Here is a 26,435-nt window from a genome sequence, read left to right as displayed (position 1 = left end):
AGAAGGCCGGGGCCAGAGAGGAGAAGAGAAGAAGGAGAAGGAAGGAAGGAGAAGAGACAGAGGAGTGGAAGGGCTCCAGAAACAAGAAGGCAGAAGGGACCCTAAGAGTGCAGAATGGTCAGCAACCGTTGCATACCCCATTATACCGGGTGAAAGGGTCAGGCTGTGGAAAGGTACCAGATCCCTAAGTTGGTGGAGGCGAATCTACCCTCTGCCAAGAACCGGAGGTTGTGACCATTTATTGGTGCGACCCCCCGCTAAACCTGCTAGGAAGGCACCATATAGGATAGCGGGAAGTGAAGGCCAACGCTTACCCGACACGGTCCGCGGTAGCCGGACAGAAGTCAGGACACTGGTGGGGCGCGAGAGGCCAGAGAAAGGACAGAAGGGGGTCCTGTGCCATTCTCCTGAATTGCCTGGGGGTTGACCGAGCTCCTCACCTGGTGGACGCAGCACGGCTCGGGCAGTCCTTGCTGACAGAAGTGACTTGGATAACAACTGTGAGTAAAAGACCCTGGACTGCATCATTGGACTCTGTGTGATTTCTGCTGCGCCGGCACCATCACCCCCAGCATCCACCTACACTGCCCTGAGGCTACACTCTTCCCGTGGGGAGTCATCCTACCCCTGTGCTGCACACCATCACCAGCCTCAGTGGTCTGCCTTGCAGCGGTGGTTATCCCTGACCGCAATCCACGGGTGGCGTAGTCGGACATTTAAAGCACTGATTGATAGACTGCCACAATCTGGTCTGACCACCCTGAGCCACGGGATCGGGTTGCCACTACTACCCCCAGCATCATACAGAAGCCCGGTTTCGGGTACCCCACGGCCCAGGGGGCGAGTCAGATGGACTGGAGGGTTGTGAGAGTGTTAGCAGATAGGCCACAGGGGAGGATGTTGCAGTAGTCGAGGCGGGAGATGATGAGGGCATGTACAAGCAGTTTAGTAGATTGAGGGTTGAGGAAAGTACGGATTCTGGAAATATTTTTGAGCTGGAGGCAACAGGAGGTGGCGAGAGCTTGAAGGACAGGGCAGAATCAGTTACTCCGAGGCAGCGGATTGCCAGTACAGGGGAAGGTGTATTGTAATTTATTGTGATAGAAAGATCAGGTGGGGAAGATATGTGAGATGGGGGAAAGATGAGTTCAGTTTTGTCCACATTGAGCTTGAGGAAGCGAGAGGAGAAGGAAGAGGATATGGCTCATAGACATGCTGGGATTCTGGACAGCAGAGAGGTGACGTCTGGGCCAGAGAGGTAGATCTGGTTGTCATCAGCGTATAGATGGTACTGGAAAGCCATGGAATTTTATGAGCTGTCCCAGGCCAAGGGTATAGATTGAGAAGAATAGGGGTCCTAGGACAGAGCCTTGTGGGACTCCAACAGAGAGCGGGCGGGATGAGGAGGTAGTGTGGGAGTGGGAGACGCTAAATGTGTGGTTAGAAAGGTATGAGGAGATCCAAGATAGATAGGATCTGTAGTAGGAGGCAGTGGTCAATTGTGTTGAAGGCCGAGGACAGATCAAGAAGAAGAGGTACAGAGAATTTTCTGTTACCTTTGGCTGTAAGTAATTAGTAATTTTGGTAAGGGCAGCTTCGGTGGAATGGTGGGGGCGGAAGCCAGATTGTTGGTTGTCGAAGAGAGAGTTAGATGAGAAGTGAAAGGAAAGTTCAGCGTGAACATGTTTCTCAAGGATTTTGGAGGCAAATGGGAGCAGCGATATGGGACGGTAGCTGGACAAGGCGATTGGGTCGATAGATTGCTTTTTGAGGATGGGCGTGATTGTGGCATGTTTGAAGTCAGCAGGAAAGGTACCAGAGGTTAGTGATAGGTTGAAGAGATGAGTTAGAGATCGGATGAGTGTGGGGGGTGAGGTTAGGGAGGAGGTGGGATGGGATGGGGGTCGAGTGCACAAGTGATGAGGTGTGATTTGGAGAGGAGACGAATGAGGTCTCCTTCCGTGATGTTGGAAAGGGAGGTTATGGGGGAAGGGCAATGGTCTGGGAAACGAAGGGGTTGTGGTGGTCGGACAGTAAAGACTTGCCGTGTTTGGTCAGTCTTGTTTTTGAAGCGTGTGTGAATATATGTATACATGAAAAAACAGACCATATATTTTCTATGTAAGGCAACGCAAGTGTATTGTGAGGTTGGGGTGAGGAAATTTGTATTTTTCTGCTGTTGTCTGTGTACGGTGTAGCAAAAATTGTATGATATATTAATGTTTTGTCTGTATGTATTGTACTGTTTTATATAATTATGTTTAATATTTTGTACAGAAACCTTTTGTTAGAAATTACAGAGGTCAGACGTTTCCTGTAGTTCTTAACCAACTCTGCACACACTGCAGCTGGGATTTTGTCCCTCTTCTCCAGATCTTTCAGGTTTCAGGGCTATCACTGGACAACATTGAGTTTCAGCTCCCTCCAAAGTTTTTCTATTGGGTTCAGGTGTGGAGACCGGCTAGGCCACTCCAGGACCTTGCAATGCTTCTTATGGAGCCACTCCTTACTTGCCCTGGTTATGTGTTTCGGGTCGTTGTCATACTGGAAGACACAGCCACGAGCCACGACCCATCTTCAATGCTCTTACTGAGGGAAGGAGGTTGTTGGCCAAAATCTTACAATATATGACCTCATCCGTCCTCCGTTCAATACAGTGGAGTCTTCCTTTCACCTTTGAAGAAAAGCACCCCCAAAGTATGATGTTTCCCCCACCATGCTTCACGGTTGGAACGGTGTTCTTGGGGTTGTACTCATCCTTCTTCTTCTTCTTCCTCCGAAGACTGCGAGTGGAGTTGATACCAAAACGTTCCATTTTGGTCTCATCTGATGACATGACCTTCTCCCATGCCTCCTCTCGATCATCCAAATGGTCATTGGCGAACTTCAAAGGGGCCTAGACAGGCCCGGTGTCAGCACCCGGGCAAGTGCCGGGGCCCTGAGCAGGCGGGGGGGCCCACTCACCATCAGGCACCCCGGGGTGCTATGGGACCCGTGAGCAGTGCCGGTGCGGTGCCGGTGCCAGCGCCCGCCACTCCCCCCTGCCTGCTCAGGGCCCCGGCAGCTGGCGGCAAAATACTTACCTCTCTACCTCCCCCCGTGCCTCCGCAGCAGCTCCGGTCTCTTCCGTGGCTGCTGCACTGTGACGTCTCAGGTCAGAGGGCGCTGTGATGTCTTTACACCGCGCTCTCTCCTGAGCAGTCACAGCGCAGAGCGGGAAGACGTCGGCACGGGTGAGGAGTCCGGAGCAGTGGCAGCAGGTGAGAAGTGAGATGAGTATTTGATTTTTTTTTTTTACATGTATGGAGTCATGGGGCATTATATGGGGGTGGAGAGGTGACATCCTGCATGGGGCATTGTATGGGGGGGAGAGGTGACATCCTGCATGGGGCATTATATGAGGGGGAGAGGTGACATCCTGCATGGGGCATTATATGGGGGGGAGAGGTGACATCCTGCATGGGGAATTATATGGGGGGGAGAGGTGACATCCTGCATGGGGAATTATATGGGGGGAGAGGTGACATCCTGCATTGGGCATTATATTGGGGGGGTGACATCCTGCATGGGGCATTATATGGGGGGGAAGTGACATCCAGCATGGGGCATTATGTGGGGGCCAGTATTCTGTATGTAGCATTCTTTGGGGGCCAGTATACTGCATGGAGCATTATATGGGGTCCATTATTCTGTATGGTGCAATATATGGGGCCCATTATACTGTATGGAGGTCTATGTGGGGCCATTATACTGTATGGAGGTCTATGTGGGGCCATTATACTGTATGGAAGTCTATGTGGGGCCATTATACTGTATGGAAGTCTATGTGGGGCCATTATACTGTATGGAGGTCTATGTGGGGCCATTATACTGTATGGAGGTCTATGTGGGGCCATTATACTGTATGGAGGTCTATGTGGGGCCATTATACTGTATGGAGGACTATGTGGGGCCATTATACTGTACGGAGGACTATGTGGGGCCATTATACTGTACGGAGGACTATGTGGGGCCATTATACTGTACGGAGGACTATGTGGGGCCATTATACTGTATGGAGGACTATGTGGGGCCATTATACTGTATGGAGGACTATACTGTCCGGTCTGACTGTGCGCTGCGAGGATTCGCCAGTTTCTGAGCTTTTGTAGAATTTACAATAGATATCACTCATGTAATGTAAGAAGTGAAATCTTCGACATTGACTATATATATTTCTCTGCGGTATCTGTGCATCATGAATCGTGGTATGTGTTAAAGGGACCCACTGAGACTTTTTTGCCCAGGGCCCACAAAAACCTGGAGCCGGCCCTGGCTGGGGTGAGCAGGGGTATCTTGCCTGCCCTGCAGGATTTTAATCCATGACGGCGTAGTGTGTTACTAACTGTAATGTTTGAGACTGTGGTCCCAGCTCTCTTCAGGTCATTGACCAGTTCCTACCGTGTAGTTCTGGGCTGATTCCTGACCTTTATCGGAATCATCCTTGCTCCACGAGGCAAGATCTTGCATGAAGCCCCAGACCGAGGAAGATTGACAGTCATCTTGTGTTTCTTCCATTTTCTAATAATTGTGCCAACAGTTGTTGCCTTCTCACCAAGCTTCTTGCCTATTGTCCTGTAGCCTATCCCAGCCTTGTGCAGGTCTACAATTTTGTCCCTGGTGTCCTTAGACAGATCATTGGTCTTGGCCATGCTGGAGAGGTTGGAGTGTGATTGATTGAGTGTGTGGACAGGTGTCTTTTATACAGGTAACGAGTTCAAACAAGTGCAATTAATACAGGTAATGAGTGAAGAGTAGTAGGGCTTCTTAACCACTTTCAGACCTTGTCAGTAATAGTACGTAGCTGTGCCCTGGGCCTATAAGGCCAGCTACGTACTATTATGCGCGCTGCGATCGCGCCCACACACAAGCGGTGCCGGGCGATAGCCACTGGGTGTCAGCATTGCTCGAAGTCGATCGCAGCATTGTGGTGGCAAGGGGGGAGGTGATCGTTATACTCACATCTCCTGCCGGTGTCCAGCAATGTCTGCGGCGGCTTCCGGATGTTGTCATGACAGCCCGATGTCATCATGACAACATCCGGGTCACCAGGAGGCAGGACGTTACTTTGGTCATGCACAGTGCATGACCAAAGTAATGTCTCCCCTGTGTGCAGCGCTGACAGGTTGCATGACAAAGGGAGCTGCTGCACTCTATGCCATGCAGCCAATCAGTGAAAGTGAAAGCCCCATAGTGGGACAATGTGTAAGAGTAAAAAAAAAGTAGAAAGGTAAAAAAAAAAAAAAAAAAATATTGTAAAAATATAAAAAAAAAAATGAAAAAAATAATCCCCAAAAAATACAAATATATTGAACCCATAATATTTATTTATTATGAAAAATAAAAATAAACCAATAAAAGTACACATATTTGGTATCGCCATGTCCGAAACGACCTGACCTATAAAACTATGTCACTAGTTAACCCCTTTAGTGAACACGGTAAAAAAAATAAAGAAAAAGCCAATAAAAAAAACAGTGCTTTATCATCATACCGCCAAACAAAAAATGAAATAACAAGCGATCAAAAAGACGAATGTAAATAAAAAGGGTACCGCTGAAAACGTCATATTGTCCCGCAAAAAGCAAGCCACCACACAGCTCCGTCTTCCAAAAAATAAAAAAGTTATAGCTCTCAGAATAAAGCAATACAAAAAATATTTTTTCTAGAAAATTGTTTTAATTGTGTAAAAGCGGCAAAACATAAAAAAAAACTATATAAATGCAGTACCACTGTAAATGTACTGACCCGAAGAATAACGCTGCATTATCAATTTTACCACATGCGGAACTGCATAAAGAAAAAAAAAAACATTTCCTGAATTGCTGTTTTTTGTATATTCTGCCTCTCAAAAAATGTCACATGCCCGAAAAATGGTACCAATAAAAACGTCAACTTGTCCTGCAAAAAACAAGCCATCACATGACTCTGTCGGCCAAAATACGGAGAAGTTATAGTTCTCAAAATATGGTGATGCAAAAACTAGTCTTTGCAAAAAAAGCGTCTTCTAGTGTGGGACAGCTGTCAGTCATAAAAACCCGATATGAATCTGGTACTGCTGTAATAGCACCGACCCAAAGAATAAAGTCGTCTAATCAATTATACCACACGAGAAACGGTTTAAAAAAAGAAACTCTAGGGTTATGCTAGGGTTAGGGTTAGGGTTGGGGCTAGGGTTGGGATTTTTTCAAAAGTAAAGAAAAAAAAATGATGACAATATGGCGACCAGTGTTGAGCGCAAATGCTTGCTACTTGAGTTTGCATTGGGTGCTCAGGTATGCACAGAGTATCGTGGGTGTTCGAGTGACATGTTCAAGTCTCTGCCCCATATGCCTCGCGGCCAAAAAAAACGTTGATGGGATTGCCTGCCATGCACAAGCGATCCCCGCATGTTTTTTTTTGGGTGTCTTACAACCGTGAAACGTGGGGCAGGGACTCGAGCATGTCACTCGAGCACCCGTGATACATGGTGCATACCCGAGTACCCGATGCAAAATAAAGTAGCGAGCACTTGCGCTCAAGACTAATGACACCTTATTCAATATGATGACCTAATGTTCTCAAATTCTGTCGAACCTCTGGGTTCAAAATGTACACTATACCCCTTGATAAAATCCTTGAAGGATCTAGTTTCCAAAATGGAGTAAATTGTGGGGGGTTTCCACTATTTAGGCACATCAGGGGCTCCCGAAATGCGACATGGCGTCCGCTCTTGATTCCAGCCAATTTTGTGTTCAAAAAGTCACACAGTGCTCTTTCCCTTCTGAACCCTGACGTGCGCCCAAACAGTGTATTTTCCCCACATATGGGGTATTGGCGTACTCAGGAGAAATTGCACAACAGTTTTTAGGTTCCATTTTCTCCTACCCTTGTGAAGCTAAAAAATTTGGGGCTAAAAGATCATTTTTGTGGAAAAAGTTAGATTTTTTTATTTTCACGGCTTCATGTTCTAAACTTCTGTGAAGCACTTGGGGGTTAAGGGTGCTCACCATACATCTAGATAAGTTCCCTCAGGGGTCTAGTTTCCAAAATGGTGTCACTTGGGGTTTTCCACTGTTTAGGCACATCAGGGGCACATCCGCTAATTATTCAAGCAAATTTTACATTAAAAAAGTCAAATGGCACTCCTTCCCTTCCGAACCCTGCCGTACACCCAATCAGTGTTTTTTCCCCACATATGGGGTATCGGCTTACTCAGGAGAGATTGCACAAGTTGCATGGTGCAATTTCTCCTGTTACCCTTATGAAAATGCAAAACTGGGGGCTGAAAAACATTTTTGTGGGAAAAATGTGAAATTTTTTTTTTCACGGCTCCATGTTATAAACTTCTGTGAAGCACCTGGGAGTTCAAAGTGCTCACCATACATCTAGATAAGTTCCCTGAGGGGTCTAGTTTCCAAAATGGTGTCACTTGTGGGGGAGCTCCAATGTTTAGGCACATCAGGGGCTCCCCAAACGCAACATGGCGTCCGCTAATTATTCAAGCAAGTTTTACATTCAAAAAGTCAAATGGCGCTCCTCCCCTTCTGAGCCCTGCCGTGCGCCCAGTGTTTTTTCCCCACGTATGGGGTATCTGCATGCTCAGGGAAAATTGCACAACAAATTTCATGGTCCATTTTTTCCTTTTACCGCTGCAAAAATAAAAAAAAATTGGGGTCTAAAGTAACATTTTTGTGAAAAAAGTTAAATATTCATTTTTTTCTTCCCCATTCCAAAAATTCCTGTGACGCACGTGAAGGGTTAATAAACTTCTTGAATGTGGTTTTGAGTACCTTGAGGGGGGGCAGATTTTAGATTGGTGTCACTTTTGGGTATTTTCTGTCATAAAGGCCCCTCAAAGTGACTTCAAATGTGATGTGGTCCCTAAAAAAATGGTTTTGTAAATTTTGTTGGAAAAATGAGAAATCGCTGGTCAAATTTTAACCCTTATAGCGCACTAATAAAAAAAAAATTGGTTCCAAAATTGTGGTGATGTAAAGTAGACATGTGGGAAATGTTATTTATTAACTATTTTGTGTGACATATCTCTCTGATTTAACGGAATAAAAATAAAATTTTGAAAATTGTGAAATTTTCACAATTTTTGCCAAATTTCCATTTTTTTCACAAATAAATACAAGTGATATCGAAGAAATTTTACCACTATCATGAAGTACAATATGTCATGAAAAAAACAATCTCAGAATTAGCGGGATCCATTTGAAGCGTTCCAGAGTAATTACCTCATAAAGTGACAGTGGTCAGAATTGTAAAAATTGGCCTGGTCATTAACGTGCAAACCACCCCCAGTGGTAAAGGGGTTAAAAGAAAACTAACAGGTCTGTGAGAGAGTTTTTGCTGGTTGGTAGGTGATCAAATACTTATTTCATGCAATAAAATGCAATTTAATTATGTAAAAATCATAGAATGTCATTTTCTGTTTTTTTTTATTTTTTAGATTCTATCTCTCACAGGTGAAGTGTACCTACGATAAAATATAATATACTGCACAGCCTATAGTCCTCCATATTAGTATAATACTCAGCCCATATTATTCATATCATATAACGAACAGCCCATAGTCCTTCATATAGTATAATGCACTGCCCATAGTTACCCATGTAGTATAATGCACAGCCCATAGTTACCCATGTAGTATAATGCACAGCCCATAGTCACCCATGTAGTATAATGCACAGCCCATAGTCACCCATGTAGTATAATGCACAGGCCATAGTTATCCATGTAGTATAATGCACAGCCCATAGTCATCCATGTAGTATAATGCACAGCCCATAGTCATCCATGTAGTATAATGCACAGCCCATAGTCATCCATGTAGTATAATGCACAGCCCATAGTTACCCATGTAGTATAATGCACAGCCCATAGTCATCCATGTAGTATAATGCACAGCCCATAGTTACCCATGTAGTATAATGCACAGCCCATAGTCATCCATGTAGTATAATGCACAGCCCATAGTTACCCATGTAGTATAATGCACAGGCCATAGTTATCCATGTAGTATAATGCACAGCCCATAGTCATCCATGTAGTATAATGCACAGCCCATAGTCATCCATGTAGTATAATGCACAGCCCATAGTCATCCATGTAGTATAATGCACAGCCCATAGTCATCCATGTAGTATAATGCACAGCCCATAGTCATCCATGTAGTATAATGCACAGCCTACAGTCATACATGTAGTATAATGCACAGCCCATAGTCATCCATACAGTATAATGTACAGCCCATAGTCATCCATGTAGTATAATGCACAGCCCATAGTCATCCATGTAGTATAATGCACAGCCCATAGTCATTCATGTAGTATAATGCACAGCTCATAGTCATCCATGTAGTATAATGCACAGCCCATAGTCATCCATGTAGTATAATGCACAGCCCATAGTCATCCATGTAGTATAATGCACAGCCTATAGTCATCCATGTAGTATAATGCACAGCCTATAGTCATCCATGTAGTATAATGCACAGCCCATAGTCATCCATACAGTATAATGTACAGCCCATAGTCATCCATGTAGCATAATGCACAGCCCATAGTCATCCATGTAGTATAATGCACAGCCCATAGTCATTCATGTAGTATAATGCACAGCTCATAGTCACCCATGTAGTATAATGCACAGCCCATAGTTACCCATGTAGTATAATGCACAGCCCATAGTCATCCATGTAGTATAATGCACAGCCCATAGTCACCCATGTAGTATAATGCACAGGCCATAGTCATCCATATAGTATAATGCACAGCCCATAGTTACCCATGTAGTATAATGCACAGCCCATAGTCACCCATGTAGTATAATGCACAGCCCATAGTCACCCATGTAGTATAATGCACAGCCCATAGTCACCCATGTAGTATAATGCACAGCCCATAGTCATCCATGTAGTATAATGCACAGCCCATAGTCACCCATGTAGTATAATGCACAGGCCATAGTCATCCATATAGTATAATGCACAGCCCATAGTTACCCATGTAGTATAATGCACAGCCCATAGTCATCCATGTAGTATAATGCACACCCCATAGTCATCCATGTAATATAATACACAGCCCATAGTCATCCATGTAGTATAATGCACAGCCCATAGTCACCCATGTAGTATAATGCACAGGCCATAGTCATCCATATAGTATAATGCACAGCCCATAGTTACCCATGTAGTATAATGCACAGCCCATAGTCACCCATGTAGTATAATGCACAGCCCATAGTCACCCATGTAGTATAATGCACAGCCCATAGTCACCCATGTAGTATAATGCACAGCCCATAGTCACCCATGTAGTATAATGCACAGGCCATAGTCATCCATATAGTATAATGCACAGCCCATAGTTACCCATGTAGTATAATGCACAGCCCATAGTCATCCATGTAGTATAATGCACACCCCATAGTCATCCATGTAATATAATACACAGCCCATAGTCACCCATGTAGTATAATGCACAGGCCATAGTCATCCATGTAGTATAATGCACAGCCCATAGTTACCCATGTAGTATAATGCACAGCCCATAGTCACCCATGTAGTATAATGCACAGCCCATAGTCACCCATGTAGTATAATGCACAGCCCATAGTCACCCATGTAGTATAATGCACAGCCCATAGTCATCCATGTAGTATAATGCACAGCCCATAGTCATCCATATAGTATAATGCACACCCCATAGTCATCCATGTAATATAATACACAGCCCATAGTCATCCATGTAGTATAATGCACAGCCCATAGTCATCCATGTAGTATAATGCACAGCCCATAGTCATCCATGTAGTATAATGCACACCCCATAGTCATCCATGTAATATAATACACAGCCCATAGTTACCCATGTAGTATAATGCACAGCCCATAGTCACCCATGTAGTATAATGCACAGCCCATAGTTACCCATGTAGTATAATGCACAGCCCATAGTCACCCATGTAGTATAATGCGCAGGCCATAGTCATCCATACGGAGTGGCAGTAGGCATGATTGACCACCGCTCCATTCACACGGGGAGCTTCAAAGCCCCAGTTCTTAGGATTGGTGGGGGTGCCAGCAGTCTGACCCCTGTAAATCGGAAATGCACTTACATATATTACAATACATTCAGAAATAGTTGTCAGTCACTGATTAGGACAGCCACTGAACTCATAAGTCACGAATAAGCAGATGTTTGAAATGACAAAGTTCAAGTTATACTCATTTTGTTTCACTAACCTATATATTACTCTTTTGCTCCCGTCAGTTCTCTGTCCTTTTGTGAGCTCGATGATTGTTCTTATTTGCAGTTTAATTTCATGTATATTTGAAATAATTACTAATACACAGATTGATTGAAATCAGCACAAATAGGAAGTGCATCTGACAAATTGCGCAAATATTTTCTGAGATTAAGATGCCGGGAGCTATGGGGGGTATATTACCTGGAAATATGGAAATGTGACTGAATGGATCTCTCTACACCCGTTGTGCTTCATAGGAAGACAGCGCCAAGCTGCCACCAACCGGAACAAATGATTGGGAATGTCGATATTCTGACATCCGGGACTGATGGGCATTCTACCGTCATTTTGCCTATATATATAAAGCCAGATTTAAGTGTTATTTTGTCATACACTGCTCCGGTCTCTTTCTGTAATTCGAGCAGGCAGACAAGAGGTTGTGACTTTTCCAGATGATCTTTTAGGACTGTATTTTCTTCTCTGTGACTAGTCATTGACCTCTACTACTGTGGTCCTGTCCTTGTCTGTATGTAAGTCGTAGTATATTTCTGTAATTGTATAGACTATAAGAAGGATCTATCTAAAATGGATCATCAACATATCCACAGCTATGCTGTTAGCGTAACTCCCGAGCTGTGGAACGGTATAACTCACCTTGCTATGCTGAATCTATAACTCCCATTCATTTGTAGGGGAGCTACACAAATGCTGTACTGCAGCTGGAAACATCAAAAAACAGAGATGGCAATAACCCTTTAATTACCAAAGAATTATATAGACTGGATATAAAGCCATAGCTGTAACGTATCAGAACTATATATACTGAGGAACAATGTTCACTTTCACGAACGGTAAAATCTGATCACGTCATTAATTTTTTATCCAGTTAGAGCAATGTTAAAAAATACATTTTTATCCATCCATCTGGAAAACCCAAAAAGCAAAGCCACACTAAGAAGAATTAAAATTCCCCCAAGATTCAAGAAAAACACAGCAAAAAAGGGCAGCAGTGTTTACGTGCCCAGATCTCAGAACTAATGCACTGCCAGGGTGCAGCAAACCCACATAAAGATGGCGGCTACACAAGTGCAAAATACTGATGAGACAATCACTCACAACCCACCATTTCATGGAGAGGGTGACTGCCTAGGATTAGAATTGCACAAAGCTAGGCTTGTATATGTATGTGTATATGTATGTGTAGCACCCTGAGGATTCGGCTGCTACAGGGGTATTGCACCTCAACCCAGAGGTGTGGTATTCCACTCCCGGGTAAGGATGGAGTGTGGAACTGAGCTCAGAAAGCTGCATACACTACACACATCCCATTTCCGAGGAACAGACCAACGGTACTCCCACTTAGAAATGTGCAGGTACGACCGAGTCTGTTCCTGGCTGGAGTGGGAGGGGGGTGGTACATCCCAGTAGTGTAGGGGCAGATAGGGGGAGCAGCCTGGGTAAAGATAGGAGCTCATTGGGTGCTGGTCACCTGAGCTCACACATAGAGGGAGTATTTAAGGTGGGCACCATCTAAGAACAGGGTCAGTCTGCCACAGTCGGTCAGTCTGTGAGAAGTCAGAGGAAGAGAGCAGAGCAGCCCCAGAGCAAGAGTGAGAGTGGAGCAGAGAAGGAAAGACCCAGAGAGGGAAAAAGAAAGGACTCTGAGAACCCAAATTCAATCCCCGGGTGAAGAGTCGGCAATAGGGTACCGGATCCCAAACTGGTGGGGGCAAAAGCACACCCTAGCCAGAGACCGGAGGCCGTGGGCAGCGTCTGCCACGGCCACCCACCACATCCACCCCGAAGGCAAACCACGTGGAGGGTCAGGGAACCCAAGGCCAAGGGTCTCCCAACAGAAGGCCCGAGGGAGCTGGACCTAGGTGGATCCCTGGTGGGGACGGCCAGAAGAAAGGACAAGAAGGAGGGCTCAGGGACACGCTCCGGACTTGCTTGGGGGTTGGCTGAATCCAGGACCTGGTGGACGCAGCACGGCTCGGGTGGTCACTCAAGGCCGGAGTGACCGGAATATCTGCAGTAAGTAAACACCCTGAACTGCACAACCCGACTCTGTCTTTAATCATCTACGCTGCACCACCACAACCCCCATCCTCTGCACCTGACCCCCTGAGGCCATACCCCTCCCGTTGGGGGTTATACTATCTAAAGCTGCACCAACACCATCAGCCTCAGCGGACCCTGCTGCAGCGGCGGCCGTAGTGACCGCAATCCAACGGGTGGCGTAGTCGACATAACGAACTTTGTAACATCTGTAGGACTGCCACATACTCTGAGCTTGACACCCTGGGCACGGACCGGGTCACAGCCACTCGGAGACTACAACCCCCATCTGATCCGGCTCCGGGTATTCCCCTAAAGAATATGGCCCAGGGGGCGCGTCATATGTATGTATGTGTGTGTATATACAGTGCCTACAAAGTAGTATTCAACCCCCTGCAGATTTAGCTGGTTGACACATGCGGAATTAACTTGGCATTGTGACATTTGTACTGTAGATCAGCCTGGAAGTGGGAAATGCACTGCAGCAAATTTTTTGTTTGTTTTTTTAAAAACGTTAAAAGTTAATTCAGAGTGTCATTTATTATTCAACCCCTCAAACCACAAGAATTCTGTTTGGTCCCCCTAAAGTATTAAGAAGTAGTTCAGGCACCAAGAATAATGAGCTTCACATGTGTGGATTAAAGATCTCTTTTGCCAGCCTTTTCTGACTATTTAAGACCCTCCCCAAACTTGTGAACAGCACTCAGACATGGTCAACATGGGAAAGACAAAGGAGCATTCCAAGGCCATCAGAGACCAGATCGTGGAGGGTCACAAGGCTGGCAAGGGGTACAAAACCCTTTCCAAGGAGTTGGGCCTACCTGTCTCCACTGTTGGGAGCATCATCCGTAAGTGGAAGGCTTATGGAACTACTGTTAGCCTTCCACGGCCTGGACAGCCTTTGAAAGTGTCCTCCCGTGCCAAGGCCAGGCTTGTCCGAAGAGTCAAGGCTAACCCAAGGACAACAAAGAAGGAGCTCCGGGAAGATCTCATGGCAGTGGGGACATTGGTTTCAGTCAATACCATAAGTAACGTACTCCACCGCAATGGTCTCCGTTCCAGACGAGCCTGTATGGTACCTTTACTTTCAAAGCGTCATATCAAGGCTCGTCTACAGTTTGCTCATGATCACTTGGAGGACTCTGAGACAGACTGGTTCAAGGTTCTATGGTCTGATGAGACCAAGATCGAGATCTTTGGTGCCAACCACACACGTGACGTTTGGAGACTGGATGGCACTGCATACGACCCCAAGAATACCATCCCTACAGTCAAGCATGGTGGTGGCAGCATCATGCTGTGGGGCTGTTTCTCAGCCAAGGGGCCTGGCCATCTGGTCCGCATCCATGGGAAGATGGATAGCACGGCCTACCTGGAGATTTTGGCCATGAACCTCTGCTCCTCCATCAAGGATCTTAAGATGGGTCGTAATTTCATCTTCCAACAAGACAACGACCCAAAGCACACAGCCAAGAAAACCAAGGTCCGGTTCAAGAGGGAAAAAGTCAAGGTGTTGGAGTGGCCTAGTCAGTCTCCTGACCTTAACCCAATTGAAAACTTGTGGAAGGAGCTCAAGAATAAAGTCCACATGAGACACCCAAAGAACCTAGATAACTTGGTGAAGATCTGCATGGAGGAGTGGGCCAAGATAACTCCACAGACCTGTGCCGGCCTGATCAGGTCTTATAAAAGACGATTATTAGCTGTAATTGCAAACAATGGTTATTCCACAAAATATTAAACATAGGGGTTGTATAATAATTGACCCACACTTTTATGATTAAAATTTAATAAAATTCAACTGAGCAACATAACTTTTTGGTTTGTAAGATTTATGCTTCTGTTCATAAAACCTACTCTCGTTTGCAGTTTGAAGGCTCTAACTTATTTGCATCTTATCAAACCAGCTAAATCTGCAGGGGGTTGAATACTACTTGTAGGCACTGTATATATATATATATATATATATATATATATATATATATATATATATATATATATATATATGTACACTGCTCAAAAAAATAAAGGGAACACTTAAACAACAGAATATAACTCCAAGTAAATCCAACTTCTGTGAAATCAAACTGTCCACTTAGGAAGCAACACTGATTGACAATCAATTTCACATGCTGTTGTGCAAATGGAATAGACAATAGATGGAAATTATTGGCAATTATCAAGACACCCTCAATAAAGGAGTGGTTCTGCAGGTGGGGACCACAGACCACATCTCAGTACCAATGCTTTCTGGCTGATGTTTTGGTCACTTTTGAATGTCGGTTGTGCTTTCACACTCGTGGTAGCATGAGACGGACTCTACAACCCACAGAAGTTGCTCAGGTAGTGCAGCTCATCCAGGATGGCACATCAATGCGAGCTGTGGCAAGAAGGTTTGCTGTGTCTTTCAGTGTAGTGTCCAGAGGCTGGAGGCACTACCAGGAGACAGGCCAGTACGCCAGGAGATGTGGAGGGGGCAGTAGGAGAATAACAACCCAGCAGCAGGACCGCTACCTCCGCCTTTGTGCAAGGAGGAATAGGAAGAGCACTGCCAGAGCCCTGCAAAATGACCTCCAGCAGGCCACAAATGTGCATGTGTCTGCAAAAACAGTTAGAAACCGACTCCATGATGGTGGTATGAGGGCCCGAAGTCCACAGATGGGGGTTGTGCTCACAGCCCAACACCGTGCAGGACGCTTGGCATTTGCCACAGAACACCAGGATTGGCAAAGTCGCCACTGGCGCCCTGTGCTCTTCACAGATGAAAGCAGGTTCACACTGAGCACATGTGACAGACGTGACAGAGTCTGGAGACGCCGTGGAGAGCGATCTGCTGCCTGCAACATCCTTCAGCATGACCGGTTTGGCAGTGGGTCAGTAATGGTGTGGGGTGGCATTTCTTTGGAGGGCCACACAGCCCTCCATGTGCTAGCCAGAGGTAGCCTGACTGCCATTAGGTACCGAGATGAGATCCCCAGACCCCTTGTGAGACCATATGCTGGTGCGGTTGGCCCTGGGTTCCTCCTAATGCAGGACAATGCCAGACCTTATGTGGCTGGAGTGTGTCAGCAGTTCCTGCAAGATGAAGGCATTGAAGCTATGGACTGGCCAGCCCGTTCCCTAGACCTGAATCCGATTGAGCACATCTGGGACATCATGTCTCGCTCCATCCATCAACGTCACGTTGCACCACGGACTGTCCAGGAGTTGGCGGATGCTTTAGTCCAGGTCTGGGAGAAGATCCCACAGGAGACCATCCGCAACCTCATCTGGAGCATGCCAAGGCATTGTAGGGAGGTCATACAGGCACGTGGAGGCCACACACAATACTGAGCCTCATTTTGACTTGTTTTAAGGACATTACATCAAAGTTGGATCAGCCTGTAGTGTGTTTTTCCACTTTAATTTTTGGGGGTGACTCCAAATCCAGGCCTCCATTGGTTAATAAATTTGATTTCCATTGATGATTTTTGTGTGATTTTGTTGTCAGCACATTCAACTTTGTACAGAACAAAGTATTCAATGAGAATATTTCATTCACTCAGATCTAGGATGTTATGTGAGTGTTCCCTTTATTTTTTTGAGCAGTGTATATAAAATATATGATTTTTGCACTTTTTTTCCAGGGTGCAGCCAGGCCCATTAGTTCTGGCATTGTAAACTGGGGTGTCTGTTCCCATGGGGTGCACTTGGACAGTACTGGACGGCCCACCTAATCTAATAGTATGGGCGTAACTAATAGGCTGTAAGCCGGATACTGTGCACTACCCAGGTGTCAACAGCACCATATACAAGCCACTTTGTGTGCAATTCTAATACTAAGCAATCACCCCCTCCATGAAATGATAGGTTGTGAGTGATTATCTCATCTTTATTTTGCACCTGTGTAGCCGCCATCTTTATGTGGATTTGCTGAACCCTGGTAGTGCATTTAGTTCTGAGATCTGGGCAGGAAACACTGCTGCCCTTTTTTGCTGTGTTTATTCATCTGGAAAACCCCTTTAAAGGGAAACTATCAGATGATTCACTCTGCCCAAACCGAAGGCAGCATGAATCGGAGCCATGGTGCATGACCTGGAGACTATAACCAGGTGCAAGACTAGTTGGGCACCGCCAAGAGTCGGCTTCTCCCTAGTTGGCTGCTGCAGGTGATTGACAAGTCTCTTGCTATATACATACATGGGAGAGACCTATCAATCACCTGCAGCATCGCCAAGAAGAGCCGGCCAAGAGCGGTGCCGGGCTAGTCTTGTCTCCGGCTATGGTCCCTGGACGGATCTTCAAACTAGATTTTCTCTGACACACCAGGGCGTTTCATAAAAAAATATACCTGGCTGCAATTTGCAGCCGGGCTCTCATTCATCGACTCACAGGTTCCCTTTGAGGCAAATGAAGTTCCTTCTGTAAATATCTGCAGTGAAAGGCTCTAGAAGCATGAGACACTTTTCTCGAGAAACTTGGCAACAGAAGAAAAAATTTAAAGGAAGAAAATAAAAGTAAACAAAGTTGATTCCTTGTTGGACGGCAGTGCAGACGATCTGCACAAAATCCCATATTTGGTTATAAATAGTGAGCTTTTAATGTGTCTTACAAGTGAAGTAAAAAAACTTTCCTAAATTGATCATAAATTCTTTTATTGGGGCACTTAATAAACCAGAGCGTCTGGACTAATGTAATGTCACTTTGTTCCAGATTGCTATGACAGATGCATTTCCGATACGATGTTTTCACGTGCAGAATCTCTGTGGTTTTTTTTCTACATGTTTTCCGCACCATAAGTGATAGCAATCTGCTGTTTATTGCTTTTTTTTACTTTTTAGAGTGAATTTGATGAAACATCCATTAGACTTTCTTACAGTATTTTTGGATTTATAACACAGTGATGGTTACATCTGAGAAGTGACAAACTCTGAACAGTAAGCAGTACATTACATATGATTGTGTGGAGACTTCAAACTTTCAGATTTTAAAGTTTCCGATTTAAGTTTAGGATCCAGATGAAGAACCAGGCACACTAGAATTTGGGTTAAAAAACATTTGATCATCATTAATAGTGTGACTACATGCACTCCTCAACAATGAAATTGCAACACCAAGAAGGAAAAGTGGAATTATGAAAATCACAGCATGGATAGACATGTTAATGATATGCAAATTCTGAAAAGATGTTCAAAAGAATTTTGATTTTATTCATTATCAAAAATGAGCACCAATCTCAGAAATCTCCTTGGCTGTTAAAATGAGTTTATTAATGGTTGTCTGATGAATGTTATGCCCCGCTGAATGCACTTGGGCAAATCATCAAGATCCGCCGCTGGCAGCTCTCTTTGCAATTGCCGACCAATGATGTCCCAGATGTGCTTGATGGAAGACAAGTCTGGAGACGCTGCAGGCCATGGTAGCACGCTTAGACCCCTCAGACAGCTCACAGTAGTACAAGCAAGATGCAGCTGCCTGGTGTCGTGTAGGAAACGGATACCACCTAAGTGATAAATCATTTTGATGTTGTTATGGCCATTTGGGCCCAGACAGAAGTTTCCAGGGGTTTCCCTGATATTTTAACATTTAGGCCACGGCTCCACTATCAGTATTTGGTCAGTATTTTTTCTCAGGAGCCAAAACCAGGAGTGGGTGATAAATGCAGAATTGGTGACTTGTTTCTATTATACCTTTACTCTGTTTGTTCCTCATCTGGTTTTGGCTCCCACTCCTGAGAAAAAATACTGACCAAATACTGATATTGGGGCCGTGGCCTTAGGGTAACAATCATGTGGATGGGGACAAGTCACAGAGGAAATGGCTCCTTTGCTATATCTAGATCTGAGGCAAATAAATTCCAATTTAGTTCTCGTTGCGATATCACTATTATTTGCTGCGGATTTTGTTGCAGAAGGTTCTGCAACTGTTCGATTCATTTGAAACAACACCATAAAGATGAATGAAGCCTCTAAAATTTCTGCCTAAGAAATCTGCAGAGTGGGAAAGGCAATTGTGATTTACAGGAGTTGTCCGGTCTAAAGTGAAAAGTCAGCAATCTCTCTGTGTGACTGCAGACTTATGAATCCCCCCAGCGCAGGCACTGTGTGCTGCGAGGATTCTCCGGTTTCTGAGCCGGGAACGGAGGTGATGTATGTGATATGCATACTCTCAAACAGAAGCCTTCTAGTGGCCATGGCCTCATTCCATACAAGTGTATGGAGTGAGGCCATGCCCACTGGTTGGCTGGGCCCACTGGATGGCCACTGGCTGGGGGTCGCTGGGGGAGTGGGGACCCTGGGCAATTGTCCATTTTCTACTCCCAAACGTCGGCCCTGTGTGGGAGAGATTTCACCTTTGATAGCCGTTGCATTTTCCCAATCCAAATTTCATCACCACCAAAGCCACCTTCATGGGGGTGATAGATTGTCAAGTCTTGTCATTCAATGAGCAGCATTCAGAATCATATTGCTAAGATCAGTAATGAAGATGCAAAGATGTGGCTTACACACGACTTCTAACCATTCTTGTCAATCAGATGTGTCACAATATAATGTGACCTTGTCGGTACTGATTGCACAGAGTATATATGGTAACACTCAGTTGACAATTTAGTTGTCAGTTTCCAGGTGGAATAGCAGAGCAATAGAAATAAAATATACCCAAAATAGTTATTTAATTCAAATATTTACTAAAACATATGCACAAGTAGCAGTTAATCATAAAATGGCACTTGGGGCTTATCCTAATTGCGCAATCTGGGCGGAATTTTTCACTTAAAAATGACAATAAAAGTGGACAAATCCTTCCAATCTTCAGATTCCATTTTGATTATTTTCTCTGGGAGATGTTCTTGCTTGACAACAGCTGGGTAATTTAGGGTGACGGTCACTAAGTAGGATCTCTATTTACCATAGAGCGTTAGTGCTACTGGAATTACAAGTAGTTGCTCCCTATGTTATTCAGAGGGTGATGAAGCTGCTGGTTCCTGGAGCTAAAGTGTTCATTATTTTTATCCTATAGTTTTGCAAAATGGTGAATTGGAGCTTGGAAAAATAGGACTTTTAGTCCCGTTTATGACCCAGAAATTCACCGATCCTTAATGGTCTACTCCCCCCGTACATTTGGGTTTAGTTGCCATCAACTTTCCAAAGCTGCTGCTTACTTGACCCTTTATCCCCTAAGTTACCGGGTCCACATCTATAGAACAAACATTGTTCTTTGTGCATTGGCTGTTTGACAGCACAAGTCAGATCGCTGCCAAATGTAACCTGTCATGTCACAATCCCCTCTAATATGTTTATGTTGTAAGCAGACCTTACAGTATCCAAATATTGTTTTATGGATTTGGGGTTTTTGAAATGAGCGCTGAGTGGTGGTAATGCCGACATATTTCTGAGCTGGTAAATTGAGTCATTCTAATAATTTTCAGTAAAATGCTGCCAACGTGTGGATATCATTACTGCAATTGATCTCAGGTTTCTTTGATGGAACGCCAGCTTCGGAATAAAGAGCAGAAGAGTGAGAAGCGTGGTCCAGCAAGGGGAGCAAAGATTTTATACTGAATTTACTTGTAAAATGAAGCGCAAAACACATTTGAAATTGCCTGAGCCTGTCGTTTCTACTGCAGATTATCACTGACCTTACTATACAGTAAAAGAAAAGCTCATTCATCAGCCAATCGAACATTTATACAACATTTATCCCCCAGACACATGAGACACATGTTTACAGCAAGGAGAAATAAAGAGGGGCTAAGATGAAGGGATAGTGACAGTTTTCCTGGTAGTGAGTCAGGTACAGCCTGAAGTGCATAGAGAAAAGACCTAAGGTTCATTGTGAGCAGTGCCACATTCTGGAGTGTCCCTAAAGTGAGAGGAGACCAAAGGAAAGAGATAGTGTGATCCGTAGCAGAAGTGACTGAGAGGCAGAGTGATTTACTGGAGATGGGTCCGGGGAAGACTAGGGCTAGCAGAAAGGCCCAGAGTTTGAGTACGTGTTTCCAGTAGAAAGTCCTGGGCAGAAGTTCCAGAGCGCCAGCATTAGGGAAGATATGTACCGGCCATAATTGCACCCCAAGGGTAAAGAATACACGGAACTGCAGGCAGGGCCGGCTCCAGGTTTTTCTGGGCCCCGGGCGAAAGAGTCTCAGTGGGCCCCTTTAACACATACCATGATTCATGATGCAGAGATACGGCGGAGAAATATATATATATATATATATATATATATATATATAGTACAATGCAAAGATTTCACTTCTTACATTACATGAGTGATATCTATTGTAAATTCCACAATAGCTCAGAAACCGGTGAATCGCTCCATACAGAATACTGGCCCCCATATAAGGCCCCATACGGAATACTGGCCCCCATATAAGGCCCCATACGGAATACTGGCCCCCATATAAGGCCCCATACGGAATACTGGCCCCCATATAAGGCCCCATAAGGAATACTGGCCCCCATATAAGGCCCCATACGGAATACTGGCCCCCATATAAGGCTCCATGCGGAATACTGGCCCCCATATAAGGCTCCATGCGGAATACTGGCCCCCATATAAGGCTCCATGCAGAATACTGGCCCCCATATAAGGCTCCATGCGGAATACTGGCCCCCATATAAGGCTCCATACGGAATACTGGCCCCCATATAAGGCTCCGTACAGAATACTGGCCCCCATATAACGCTCCATACAGGATACTGGTCCCCTTATAAAGCTCCATACAGGATACTGGCCCCCATATAACGCTCCATACAGGATACTGGTCCCCTTATAAAACTCCATACAGGATACTGGCCCCCATATAACGCTCCATACAGGATACCGGTCCCCATATAACGCTCCATACAGGATACTGGTCCCCTTATAAAACTCCATACAGGATACTGGCCCCCATATAACGCTCCATACAGGATACCGGTCCCCTTATAACGCTCCATACAGGATACCGGTCCCCTTTTAACGCTCCATACAGGATACTGGCCCCCATATAATGCTGCATGCAGGCTGTTACCCCCCACATAATGCCCCATACAGGCTGTCCCCCCCCTTATAATGCTCCATGCAGGCTGTTACCCCCCCCCCTTATAATGCACTATGCAGGCTGTTCCTCACCTTATAATGCCCCATACAGGCTGTCGTCCCCCCCCTCTTTATAATGCCCCATGCAGGATGTCACCCCCCCCTCTTTATAATGCCTCATGCAGGATGCCCCCCCCTCTCTTTATAATGCTCCATGGAGGATGCCACCCCCTCCCCCCCCCTTCTCTTTATACTGCCCCATGCCTCCATACATTAAAAAAAAAAAAAATCAAATACTCACCTCCCTTCTCCTCACCTGCTACCTGCTGCCCGCTGCTCGGGTCCGAACTCCAGCGTTGTCAGCGTCTTCCCGCTCAGCGCTCCCTGTGACGGCTCAGGGGAGGGCGCGGTGTAAAGACGTCACCGCGCCCTCTGACCTGAGATGTCACAGGGAGCGCAGAGCAGGAAGACAGCTGATCTGCGGAGGCACGGGGAGAGGTAAGTATCCAGCTGCCGGGGCCCTGAGCAAGCGGCGGAGAAGGGTGGGCGCTGACACCGCTCTCCTCCGCCCATAGCCCAGCGGGGTGCGCGACCGCCAGTGGGCCCCTCTGCCTGCTCAGGGCCCCGGCATTTGCCCGGGTGCGCCGGGTGCTGACGCCGGCCCTGACTGCAGGTCACGTAAAGGACACTTGCTAAATAGAACTGCAGTGTCGAGCTGGGTTGTAGTGAAGTAGTAAGAAACAGTGAATGTAGAGGACAAGTAGAGAGGAAGGAATTGAAACTGTGTGGAAAATGCTCTGAGTTGTGAAGGAAACGTTCGTAAGACTGTGTACCCCCTACATCTTGCATATATTCCCTACCAAGTTTCTGTTCAGTAAAAACTTTATTTTTAACTGGTGGTCACCCTAATTGAACTGTTTAACACCTGGTCCTGGCAAACCAGCAACATTGATTACATGCGGCCGACACTGGCATAGTGCTCTCACAGCACAAGTCCACACACCCAGCCAGGATCTCCACCTACGTGTAACGTGCCGGGGGTTCAAGAGGCGAGTACCCCGCCCATGGCTACCACCCCACGCCACGTTACACTATATAGATTTTTTTTTTTTTTTTTTTTTTTTACAACGGGGGCCTATGAGGGATGGTTGCCAAGGCATCCATTAATACAATGGTCACTGTTGGACCTACAGGTTCATCTCACTAAATTATTTTGCTAAATGTTTATTTCTGTTAATGTTGATGATTATGGCTTACAGCCAATGGAAACACAAAAGTCATTATCTCAGTAAATTAGAATACTTTATAACAACAGCTTGAAAAATGTTTTTAAAATCCGAAATGTTTGCCTATTAAAATGCCTTCTTTACATTAAAATGCTGCCCCCATACATATAGTATAATGCCCCCCAGTGTCCACATCCTCCCAGCATGGTGCCCCTCCTCTGTAACCCACTGACAAAAAAATCTAGCCCTGTTCCCATGATGGACAGATGTCCGCTCTGCGCTGTATGTGGCTGGGGGCAGCAGGGGTAATATAGTAATATTATCACACCTCCTTATGTGAATGGTGGAGCGGGGAGCTGACTGCTCTCTACTCCACCATTATATTTAACTGTATCTATGTCTTAAAGATGCAGATACAGTTGAAGGCAGAACAGCTTCCCAAATCCCCGGAATGGCTCCCTGGACTGGCTCGGGAGTGTTGGGAAACATTCTGACCTCTTAGCCAAAGTGACTTTCTAACTAGTGAATAAGCACTAACTACTATAAGGTTCATTAGCTCCTCATTCCACCTCTAACGATGGTGCAGTCAGATACTATCTGCCCACTAAGAGCCCAAGATTTCCAGGTGATCTTAAACCATGGAGGTGTCCTGACCTTTGTACTGAGTATGTAGCAGTTGTGCTATTACAGCCGGGAATATTATACTCTGCGATACTGTGGCATTTCATAAACGCATAGTTTGTAAATCTGCCAGTGAGTATCTCAGATGACTAGTCTGCGGCAAGGCTCCGGCGTCTTCTTTCTGCCCTGCTCTCCTAGACTGACAGTCTCATTACACACACACATAGGAAGAGACCTGTCAGTCTAGGGGAGAATGGTGGGGAGAAGCCACCAGGGACCGGCCTCGGACCACTCATCTGAGATATATTAGTCTAATGTCAGCTGCCCCCATCGATATCCATGCTTTCAGCTCTAATGGGAATGGGGGCGCCAGTTAACTGATTGTCGAGCGAGATGTCGATCTGACATGTCTGATTTTGGACTGCCGAGCGCTTGGTTCTGCTGGAGATAAGCCGCTGGCAGAAATGTCTATCTGAGTCTTTCTCCTAGAGATCACAGGAGTACTTGACCGAATGAGCGCTCTCCTGTGTATGAGAGAAAAAGCCAAGATGGCCGTCAACCGAATTATCTTTTAAATCATCGTTCGGCTGACAGCCATTTAATGTGGATGCGCAGCCTTGACTTCTGTTGTCTTTGGAGCAAGATGGTTTAATGTCAGATGCTGACTCACTTCTCTGCAATAGAACTGGCATTTGTTCCTGACAGACCCAACCCGAATGTCCGTCTTTCCACACGTTGCATGCATATCATACTGTACGTTGGCTGTGGATTACACAATGCTATTTATACTGCTGTGCATCCTGCCAAGTGGAGGGGACTATGAAGTCCAGGTGTTCATCTGGTGGTCAGAAAAAAATTGGTTTTAACAATTACATGTAACAAGTATGATCTGAAGTCCAGAATATAAAGATGGTGATATACTATGGCTTAGCACCGCTCATCTGACATATGTATCTTCCATATCTTCCATCTCCAACTCTGCTTGTGCTAGCCTGTAAGCATTAGGCTAGCCTCCAGTCCAAGCTTGAGAGCCAGGATGAGCTTTGCTATGGGATCCACATTCTAGAGCCTGGGATTGTGAGAAATATTTAAAAATCGAGGATCTTTTGCTGTGTAGAAATATGCCAACGAGAGCTAATCCCGATATTATTAGACAAGGTCTCTCTTGGAGATTACCCAGGGCTTGACCTAATCTATTCTCCATATCTTGACTCATCACATGAAAAAGAACCCTAAAAGAAAAATTGACCCTAAATGAGATTAAGTTGTAGTGAGCCGAAATACCAGCCTTAGCCACTACTTAATGTATGGAGTTGTGCCTGGTGGACAACAAAGGTGTTGTCACGGGTGTGTCAGAGGTGACAGACAGTCGCCCTGCAGTTGGTTGCAGGAGATCTCTACGTTTGGCATTACAGACATCTTTTTAGATAAGAGGCTGTCTCTAGGACCCAGCGGCTACCTCCCTCTTGCTAATTACCTCCTGGCTTGGGTCTATATATACCTGGTGTGTCTGAGATGGAGGTGCCGGCTATATTCATTTCTACTTAAGAAGGCTTAGCAAGAGCAGTACTTCGTCCTCTCTGGAGCTTGAGGCAGAGTTCGCATTTGTCTGGAGTCGTCTAAAGCTCAGCAGTCTTCCCCTGTTTATCTACCCTTGTTGTCTATAGAGTTTAGTGGAGATCGACTAGTGCTCATCTCCTTCCATCCCTAGCCTTAGCCATACGCCCGGGAAAGACGGGGCGAGGCATGCGTGCAGCGATTGCTGAGGAGGCAATATAGGGACGTTAGTTGAGACAGGGTGACACTAGACCAGACTAGGAGGTCTCCACTCCCCTCTTTCCCTAGAGTCTGGGCTCCCTTTCCCTCTGTGTTGCACTATGTCTTTCTCACACCTGGCGTGACAGATGTGCCTTTGTCCTCTTGGGCAGGGATGATGAGAGTCAGACCTCCACCTATCTGATATTTGGTAGTCCCAGATGATCCCTTCAACATCCTTTATCTTTAAAGGGGTTGTCCTATCTTAATGGGTACATTATCATGTACCTCACGTGTCAAAGGGCACACTCAGCCTTACTTAAGTAAGCTGTAATACCAGATCGAGCCCATGGACAAAAGTACAGTATGTTTGAGAACAGAGGTAACCGTTTTTATAATTTCATATATCCAAACATGCATGTTTGACGACAGCTGATGTTAATCTCTATGGAGAAGGTAAAGATGAAAGTATATCTGCATTCTCGTGTA

At 45.4% G+C, this 26,435-nt stretch overlaps 1 protein-coding gene across 1 annotated transcript in view; it reads left to right on the top strand.

Moving 5' to 3' along the window:
- Positions 1-26,435, top strand: part of FHL1 (four and a half LIM domains 1) — a 78,212-nt gene that overhangs the window by 29,185 nt on the left and 22,592 nt on the right. The window lies entirely within an intron of this gene.

The sequence above is a fragment of the Phyllobates terribilis genome, unplaced genomic scaffold, assembly GCF_046119375.1.
Source record: "Phyllobates terribilis strain yellow unplaced genomic scaffold, ASM4611937v1 Scaffold_7__3_contigs__length_470593459, whole genome shotgun sequence".
NCBI lineage: Eukaryota > Metazoa > Chordata > Amphibia > Anura > Dendrobatidae > Phyllobates > Phyllobates terribilis.
Note: the sequence above shows the minus strand (reverse complement) of the source record. Positions and strands in the feature narration are given on the sequence as shown.